The 9,710-nt window shown below is 47.3% G+C and overlaps 1 long non-coding RNA gene and 1 pseudogene across 1 annotated transcript; one reads left to right on the top strand and one right to left on the bottom strand.

Moving 5' to 3' along the window:
• Window positions 1–691: 691 nt before the first annotated feature.
• On the top strand, window positions 692–9,350 carry LOC128774703 (uncharacterized). Its single transcript, XR_008419106.1, has 3 exons — window positions 692–806; window positions 8,663–8,764; window positions 9,171–9,350. It is a non-coding gene; the product is annotated as an uncharacterized LOC128774703 (long non-coding RNA).
• On the bottom strand, window positions 5,185–7,025 carry LOC109251321 (dynein light chain Tctex-type 3-like; annotated as a pseudogene).
• Window positions 9,351–9,710: the final 360 nt, after the last annotated feature.

Genomic DNA, 9,710 nt, shown 5'->3' with positions numbered 1-9,710 from the left:
GGTCACTGTGGCAGACGAGCCTGGGGTCAGAACTTGGGGGCCTCAGGCCCAGGGAGTGATGGGTGGGAGCAAGGAAAGGAGTGAGGACTTGGCTCTGTTGATCTTGGGGTGGGGCAAGGTCACTCTGCACAGCCGTGGAAACTTGTGCTCACCTGGGAGCTCACAGATAGATCTCAGGGCCCACAGATCCAAGAATGCAGCCATCCCGGAGCTGGGCACTGGCCTAGGTGTGGCCATGACTTGCACCCCATGTCCTGGTGGGGTCATCAGGGTCAGTAATGAGAGCTCGAGAAGAAGAGAGGGGGAGTCACCTTACCAGGGGGCTGGAGTGGAATGACGGGCACCCTTCTCCTCTCAGGTTCAGGCCCAGCCTCTTCTCCAAGGGTGGGAACCTCCCTCCAAGGGTCTTCTCAGTTCTCCCAGGCTGCTTCAGGGCCCTGTGCCTGCCCCTCTACCTGGGTGACAAACCTGGTGGCCTGTGTGCCTGCGTGCTGCCTGGCAAGGGAGGGGCTCCCCTCCCTCTGCCCTTTGGCCTGAAATAAAATCCGCACCCCCAGTCAGGATAGAAGCTCACACACTGACTCAGGTGGGCTGGCCCCAGCTTTCCAGTGTCTCAGGGATCAAAGGGCTCTGGGGCCCATTTATTACTGGGGTTCTTTGGCTGACACTCATTTTGCACATTCCTGAGAGGGTGAATGGCAGGTGCGCTGCCCTCCGAGCTCCAATGTCAAGACTGGTGACCATGATGCTCTGCCTGCTGCCCCTTGTCCTTCAGCTCCTGTCTTGCCATGCTGCTGCTGGGCAGGGTGAGTGAACCCCCACCTCGCCTCTTCTCCCCGGTCTGCCCAGGCTCGAGGGAGGGCTGCTCCCGGGGGCGGGCACAGGTTGGGGTATCATCTGCCTGGAGCTCAGCTCATGTCCCTCACCCTCTCTTCTCCCCAGCTACATTTGGGAGAAGAGCCAGGGCTTTGGGGTGGGTCCAAGTTAGCCTTTCTGAGCTTGCTTCCTCTCCAGAAAGAGAATAAGAACTCAGACTTGTCAGGGCTGGAGGGTTAGACTGAAACCGCTCCCCCCTGCCCTGCGGTCCCTGGCATATAGCAGATGCTCAGCCAATATTAGGGTCTGTCCTTACCCTGTGGATGTGCCCCTCCACCCCCCTGGCCACCTCCCCCCAAACATCCAGGCCTCCTTTCATAAGAGACGAAAGCCTGAAGTCTCTGCTCTGACTCTTGTTCTGGCCATTTCTGTATCACCCCACCCCTGCCTTGTGCCCCGAGCATGTCCCAGGGCTGTCGGGCATCCCAGAACCAGGAAAGGGGCCACTGCTCTAGCCAAATGGGCACAAGCTGGGGTTTTGGGAGCCCCAGATTCTAAAAATGCAGTGAAACAGCTGTGTCTGTGGGGCAGCTCAGTTCATCTCTGGCTTCAGTGTCTTCCCCTAAAGGACAAGGGTTGGGCCCACTAAGGGTTCCATGGCCATGGACTGGGCTCAGGTTGGCAGAGAATGACAGGGGTTCCTGGTCAGACCTTTCAGGGGTTCTCTCTGCCACTCGCCTGTCCCCAGAGAAAGAGGGAGGGGAAAAGGCAGAAACGAAACTGCAGGCCTCAGATTTGCACTCCCTTGAGACGTGCTCCAGGAATGGCCTGGGTGGGGTGGGAAGGGGTCTTAGAGGCAAAAGTGGGGCTCATGCTGGACCCTGTGGATGTCATTCAGACTGCCATGTCCTGGACTGTGTTTTGCCCTGAGCTCAAAACACCAGGAGCAGCGGGGGCTCCTGGTTCCCTGGACCCAGATCTTGGGCAACTCTTCTCCAAAGAGGAAATGGAGTGGGGGCTGGGAAGAAAGTACCTGTAAATGTAATCCTGGGGCTGGGGCCTCCGGCCCAAACCCACCCAAAGGAGACAGGGCCTTCTCTGGAGGCCTACCTGAGGGCTGACTGGCAAATGAAGAGAATGGAGGGAGGTAGGGGGGCCGAAGTCTGGGACAGGGTGGGGCAGTGGCTTGGCATGGTCTAAAGGGCTGGTTCACTGACCTGAACCCTGCCATCACTTGGCATGGACTCCCAATGTGACGACACCCAGAGCTGCCACCTTATTAGTACTGAGAATGACACCCTCTTCCCAGGCACTGTGTGTGCTGTCCATATTCTTAGTGACTTATCTCTAATAGTGGCATTTTAGGCACTAAAATGGGCCTTAGTTGGGGAAGATGTTTCCAGCTCCTTCTCATTCCTCCACTCCCCTGCTCTCCCCTTTCTGCTCTCTGTTCCTTCTTTCTGGCCCCTCCCTCCACTCCCTCTCCCTCTCTCCCCCTTCTTCTTTTTCTCCTCCTCCCACCCCTTGGTCTCTCCCACATTCTGCACCCTGTGGCTCATCGCATCTCCACTCCCAGTCTCCCCCCTCAGTGAAATGGAGACTTGAAGACTCTGGGCCCAGAGAGATCCCCTCTCTGGGCCTGGCATCAGCTGGTCTGTAGAGCCCTGGCCAGCCTTGAATGGCACCTGACTCTCCCATGTGTCCTTTTGGGGACCCAGAGCCACAACCCTTCTCAGGCTACTGGGCTGGGGATGCCTGAGTGGGGCGTGGGCCTTGAGGAAGAATCTGGTGGCCTTCACCTGGCTCTTCCCGGCAGGCACACCCTCTTCTGGCCGTCTGGCCCCTCCTTCCAGCACACCCTGGTTATATTGCTTGTCAACGAAACACAACATTCTGGGCCCAGTCGAGCCCTGTCCAGCCCTGGTAAGTGCCTCTTACCTCCCATATCCAGCACAGATGTGTCCAAGGCCTGGGTGCTCAGTCATCTCCTTCTGCTCGCTTCCCCCCCTTCTCTTCCCCAACCTGAGTGCTTTTGCCCACCCATGTCCTCATCACCCTGCTACTGTCATCCTCCTCCTGAGGGAGTCACTCCAGTGGCTATCCCCCCAACCTCGCCTCCATCAACAAGGTCCTTCTCCTCTGAGGAGCCTTCCTAGGGGTCACCACTGACCTCTCTCTCCTTGAATCCACTGCTGCAACCACAGGTGACCAGAAAGAATTTCCCTTCCAGGGCCACCATAACAAATTAGCACAACCTGAGCGGCTTAGAACAATGGAATTTCTTGTCTCACAATTCTGGAGGTCAGAAGTCCAAGACTAAAGTGTCAGCAGGACATGCTCCCTCTGAAGGCAGTAGGGAAGGAAAGAACTATGCCAGGCCTCTCCCCTGGCATCTGGTAGCTGCTGGCAATAGACATTCCTTGGCTTGCAGGCACGTCACCCCGATCTCTGCCTTCATCTTTCCCTGAGGGGTTCTCCCTGTGCGCACGTCTCTGTGTCCAAACTTCTCTTCTTTTTTTTTAGTTAAGTTTATTTTTTTATTTTGAGAGAGAGAGAGAGAGAGAGAGAGAGAGAGAGCGAGCAGGGGACAGGTAGAGAGAGAGGGAGAGAGAGATTCCTAAACAGGCTCTGCGCGGTCAGTGTAAAGCCTGATGTGGGACTCGAACCTATGAACTGTGAGATCACGACCTGAAACCAAGAGTGTGACATTTAACCGACTGAGCCACCCAGGGGCCCCAAAACTTCCCTTCTTCTGTTTTTGATTTTGGCTATTCTGACAGTATGAGGTGATACCTCATTGTAGTTTTGATTTGCATTTCCCTTTTGATGAGTGATGTTGAGCATCTTTTCATATGTCTGTTGACCATCTGGATGTATTCTTTGGAGAAATGTCTGTTCACATCTGTCCATTTTTAAATTGGATTATTTGATTTTTGAGTGTTGAGTTGTATAAGTTCTTTTTTAAGAATGTTTATTTATTTATTTGGAGAGATAGAGCTCGCAGGGGAGGGGCAGAGAGAGAGGGAGAAAGAGAATCCCAATCCTAGTCTGACAGTGCAGAGCCCAACACAGGGCTTGATCTCATGAACCATGAGATCATGACCTGAGCCAAAATCAAGACGTTTAACCCACCTAGACACCCAGGGGCCCCTGTATAAGTTCTTTATATATTTAAGATACTAACCCCTTATAGGATATGTTGTTGCAAATATCTTCTCCCATTTAGTAGGTTGTCTTTTAGTTTTGTTGATTTTTTCCTTTGCTGTGCAGAAGCTTTTTATTTTGATATACTCTCTGAATTTCCCTTCTTTTAAAAAATGTATTTAAATTCGTGTCAGAATTTCCCCTTTTTATAAGGACACCAGTCATAATGGTCATAAGCCCACCCTAATGGCCTCATTTTCACTTGATTTCCTCTGTAAAGACCTATATCCCAATAAAGACATGTTCTGAGGTCCTGAGGGTTAGGAATTCAGTATAATTTTTTGAGGGATGGATAAATTCAACCCATGACAATTGCCAAGAATCAAAAAAGCTAGATAGCATACTGGTTGTTGAGAATGTGGGAAAGAGACACTGCCAGCCACAGAAAGGGAGTGTGATTGGTACAGTTCTATAGAAGGTTTTTTTTTTTTTTTTTTTAGACGGTCTTTGAGAAAAAAGGAACACAATATCCAGGGCACATGCTCTTTTGCCTGGCAATTTCTATGTGTAGGAATTTGCCCAATGGATACACTCATATACCAATGCAAAGTCGCAAATACAGGGATATCCATATTCACCTTAGCAAATGACGTGGCGTCTCTCTGTTGCTCTTCTCTGAGTTCTCTTCTGTTCCTTTCCCTGCTTTTAAGGGCTCATGTGATAACATCGGTCCTGCCTTGAAAATCCAGGATAATCTACCTATTTGACCTGATCAGTCAATTGATTAGCAATGTCATACTTGCCAAGTTCCTTCTGCCACGTAACATAACATACTCTTGGAATTAACACCAGGGGGCAGAGACCATGAAGACCAAAATTCTTCCTACCACACAGCCCAAACACCCATCTCCAAGAGGTAAATTAAATAAATCTATACATCTATATCATGGAGCACTATGTAGTCATTACAAAGAAGGAGGTAGCTTAATATGCTTGAGACAAAGAAAAAAAGCAAGACACAGAACCACGTATACAGTATGCAACCATACCTCTTTTAAGCGCTTGTTGATGTATATAATATCTGAAAGGTCTCACAAGAAACAAGTAATAGAAGATGAGTATGAAAAGGACAATTTGGATATAAGGTGGGAGAAAGGCTTATTTTTTAAGTTTTGTATCATATGTATATGTTAATTATTCCAAAATCAAACCCTGTTTCCTTTTTCTTCCTCCTTTTCTTCTTCTGCCTCCTCTTGCTTTTTTTTTTCTTTTACAGCACAGGAAGATAATCTTTACTATATTTTAAATAAAAACAGAGCAGATATCAAGTCCCCAGGTATTTTGATCATTATTCTTTTAAAATAAGGCTTCAGTAACAATAATCAGGAGCAAGACTTAACTGCACAGATATTTTGGTCACTATTATAATCATCCAGGACACAAAAGCCAGCAACACGAAGTAAAATAAAGGTCATGGCTGTGAGAATTTTTGACGTGCCAAAAATATAGACCACTACATGAAACTCTATCTTTGTATTATCTCAATATTCTTCTTTTTCTAAAAAAAATTTTTAAACATTTATTCATTTTTTAAGAGACAGAAAAAGACAGTGCCAGTAGGGGAGGGACAGAGAGAGGGAGACACAGAATCCAAAGCAGGCTCCAGGCTCTGAGCTGTCAGCGCAGAGCCTGATGTGGGGCTCGAACTCACAAACTGTGAGATCATGACCTGACCTGAGCCAAAGTCCAGTGCTTAACCAACTGAGCCAGCCAGGCACCCCTTTTTTAATTTTTTAAATGCTTATTTATTTATTTTTGAGAGAGAGAGAAAGAGAGCGGGGAAGGGGCAGACAGAGAGGGAGACAGAGAATCCCAAGCAGGCTCCAGGCTATCAACACAGAGCCTGATGCGGGGCTCTAACTCACAAACTCTGAGATCATGACCTGAGCCGAAACCAAGAGTTGGACACTTAACTGACTGAGCCACCAGGTGCCCCTAAAATCTTTTCCTACATAAATGATGCTGCACACAATAAGAGATAATCTGCCAATTTACCATGAGATAGTTGATAGCTTTGAAGAGTCTTGCACATCTGTCATACAGCACATTAATAAGTAACAATTACTCTTTTAAGGAAAGACACACTGGAAGGGTGCCTGGGTGGCTCAGTCGGCTGAGCATCCGACTTCGGCTCAGATCGTGATCTCGTGGTTCGTGGGTTCAAGCCCTGCGTCCAGCTCTGTGCCGACAGCTCAGAGCCTGGAGCCTGCTGAGGATTCTGTGTCTCCCTCTCTCCATGCTCCTCCCCTGCTCATGCCCTCTCTCTCTCTCAAGAACAAATAAAGATAAAAACAATTTTTTTTTAATAAAAAGAAAGGACACACTGGCAAATTGTTAAGTTAACAGCTTTGGCTGAACACTTTTAGTCTGTCACAGGTCAATAGCAATGGTAGAAACATTGACTACACAGTTCATGGTTCGGTCCTCCCATCTTACACTACAAGTTCCATCAGAGGTGGCAACCCCCCAAAACAGCAACTGGCTGTGTGAAAGCCATATGCGCTCCTGTGGACCACTGCATAGGTCACAACATATTTATAAGCATTTCCCAACATAACCAAATGTGTTAAGGTTTGCTCTACTATGCTTGCAGTCTGTTGGTTGATGTTCTTCCGGTTATAATCTTCACCACTGAAGGTCCTATTCATATGCTCTTTAAGGATATTGTTGGCTTCATCAGCATTGAAGCCAGCTTTGTGGCAGTGGCAGTGGTACTCCTCCATGGTGGCACTAACCCCCACAGGATGGAGTCTTCTCTTGTTTCTTGTTTTTTGTTTTAAGTATAATTCCTTACATGAATCCTGAGAATCTCAGTGTAGGGCTGTATTTCCTAGGACTGACGCAAGATCTTCCTGAGTTCTCTCTCTGCCCAACGCCCTGTGAATTATAGGCTTTCCCAGTTCGGCTGGTGGAAAGAGCATTGTTCCCATGCCTACGTGAGAGCCAGGTCTCTTTCCTTCTAATCTTTTCCAGTGGCACTTCCTGGATCTTGGGTAGTTTCTTGAGAAGCAAGAAGGCAACTCTAGCTGCCTCATTCTTTCAAGACACTGGTCTACATCTCCTCAACCCAAGAGATCTTGCTGGAAACCCTCTCAAGTCAGTCAGCTAGGGTGATCACAGGCACATCCAGTGTATTGAAAATCATTGCTTCCTGTCTTTGCTATGGTTATCAGGTTATTTGGGGGTGGGTGTTGTTTCCGGTAGGAGGTTGAATCCAGTCTCTGATGCTCCATCTTGGCCAGAAGCAGAGCATAATGTTTTTATAAGGGCCTTTGATGAGTGTTTAATCTATTTTACATACTTGGCCAATTAAATTACTTTAAACATTTTAAGTTACATTTATAAAATTAATACATTACATTTCCTATTTAAAGACTTCAATTGTTTGATTCATAAACAAAATCTTTTCAAGTACTCAAGAAACTCCATAAACCTAATACATTAAAATGTTTATTTTTAAAACTTCCTTCAAACCTTCAAGCCTAATACATTATATATATGGTGGATCTTAAGTACTCTTAAATGTTCTAATACTGTTTATAATCTTGGCAAGATTTTCATGTAAAATGACAAGTCTAAATTGATCACTCAATTATATATTTTATTTTTTAATGTTTATTTATTTATTTTTAGAGAGAGAGGGAGAGAGCGAGGGAGGAGCAGAGAGAGAGGGAGACAGAGAATCCCAAGCAGGCTCCACACTGTCAGTGCAGAACCCAACACGGGGCTCGAACTCACAAACTGTGAGATCATGACCTAAGCAGAAACCAAGAGTTGGACACTTAACCAACAGAGACACCCAGGCACCCCTCAATTACGTATTTTAAATTGAAACTACAAGGTTGCCACATTAAGACAAATTCTCTTGAATATTACAAATATATTAAATCTCAAGTGTGAAAAGGTTATTTGATACAAAAGGTTTGAGTTTCTTGAAGATGATTAGAGTAAGTGTATCTGTTCCTAGGGTTAAATGAAGCTCTTTACTATATTAGGATATTTTTGTATATGCTATAACAAATATGCCCCAAATGTGTCATCGCTCAACCGCGGTAGAAGGTTTTTTCCCTGCTCATGTAACGATAGGAGAGCAGATGTTCCCGGTCGGCAGGTAGGTTTTCTTCATGTCGTGATCCAGGGACCTGGACTCCTTCTTCTTAGGCTTCACTATCTTCTTGGGCCTCCGTGCTATCTGACTCCAACTGGCAGAGAGATCAGGACAACCAATCAGGACCACCGGGGAAGTTTCTGGGCTGGCCTGGAAATGGCATGCTCAGTTGTGCTCACATTCCATTGGAAAGGACTTAGTTGCATGTAAATACTTCCTCGAAATCTGACTCCTGAACTGAGCAAGAGCTCCCTTTCCCACAGCTGCAAAACCTGAAGTTTGCCCCAACCTCTCAAGATCTTCAAGACCTTATCCCTCAAACCCTGGTCTTCTCGCTTCACCTCTGTGTGAACGAGGTCCTGATGCTTGATTTCTAGACCGTGAAACAAACACTGTGGCCCTTTCCAGGGGAGGCAGGGGTGGGGGTGGGGAGATGAGGTTGGGCAATCACAGAGACTTGGGGAGAATAAAGGACTCGCAAATGAGAAGAAATGTTATAGCTCCAGGAGACTAACCTCCCTTTCTCTTTTTCAGACATCCCAGAGGACAGGGCTGTATGGGATGGAGGAGGGTGTGTGTCTCAGGGGAACCCCCGGGACCCTCAGTGCAAGGAGATGAAAGAGATCCATGATACAGGTGAGGCCCAGCAGCCCTAGAGATGCTGGGAAGGGCACCTCTGAGCAAAAGGACTGGAAAACTCAAAAACCCCAATCCCCCCCAACATTTTACAGTCCATGACTACATGGTTTTTAGGGCCTTAAAGATTATTAAAAGTAGATGGGAACCAGCCAGGATATATGGAAAGGGGTTCAGGCTCTGGGGTTCAGAGCCGAGAGGAGGGCAAGAGAGACATGGATATACCTGCAACAAATATTTCTGTTCATTTAGACAATGGATTTTGACACCAGATTTTTTTCTAAAAAAGCTACAATAAACACCGCACTTAGTACCCATTACTCACACAGACCTCTGTGGACTCTAGAGGGCTTAAAATATTTTCAAAAGCACTGACAAAAGTGACACAATCTGACAACTTTTACAGGAACTGCAAAGGAAGAATCATATCTGACTGACAGTAACAAAATGCTGATAAATTTTAAAAGGAGTAGAAAATCTGGAAGAAATCCCACCATAAACAAGCCCATGTTGTCTGAAGAGGAAAATGTGGTCCTAGCTACCACAAACAATACCAGCAAATTGTCTTTTTCTAGAGGGGGCACTTCCTCTCCAACATCCACAGAAGTTGCCACCACAACGTCTTCTTCTGCAGAGGCCAGTTCGTCTCCACCTTCGACTGACAGCACCACCACAGTGACTTCTTCGACCGCAGCCACTTCCTCTGCAACCCCCATTCAGAGTGCCACCACAGTGCCTACATCTACAGATCTCAGTTCCTCTCCTACTCCCACCGACGATGCCACAAAAGTGTCTTCTTCTACAGAGGCCACTTCCTCTCCAACATCCACAGAAGTTGCCACCACAACGTCTGCTTCTGCACAGGCCAGTTCGTCTCCACCTTCGACTGACAGCACCAACACAGTGATTTCTTCGACCGCAGCCACTTCCTCTGCAACCCCCATTC

Source organism: Panthera pardus, unplaced genomic scaffold, assembly GCF_024362965.1.
Source record: "Panthera pardus isolate Hobbes unplaced genomic scaffold, ASM2436296v1 HiC_scaffold_4, whole genome shotgun sequence".
In the NCBI taxonomy this organism is placed as follows: domain Eukaryota; kingdom Metazoa; phylum Chordata; class Mammalia; order Carnivora; family Felidae; genus Panthera; species Panthera pardus.
This window is presented reverse-complemented; position numbering and strand designations above follow the sequence as displayed.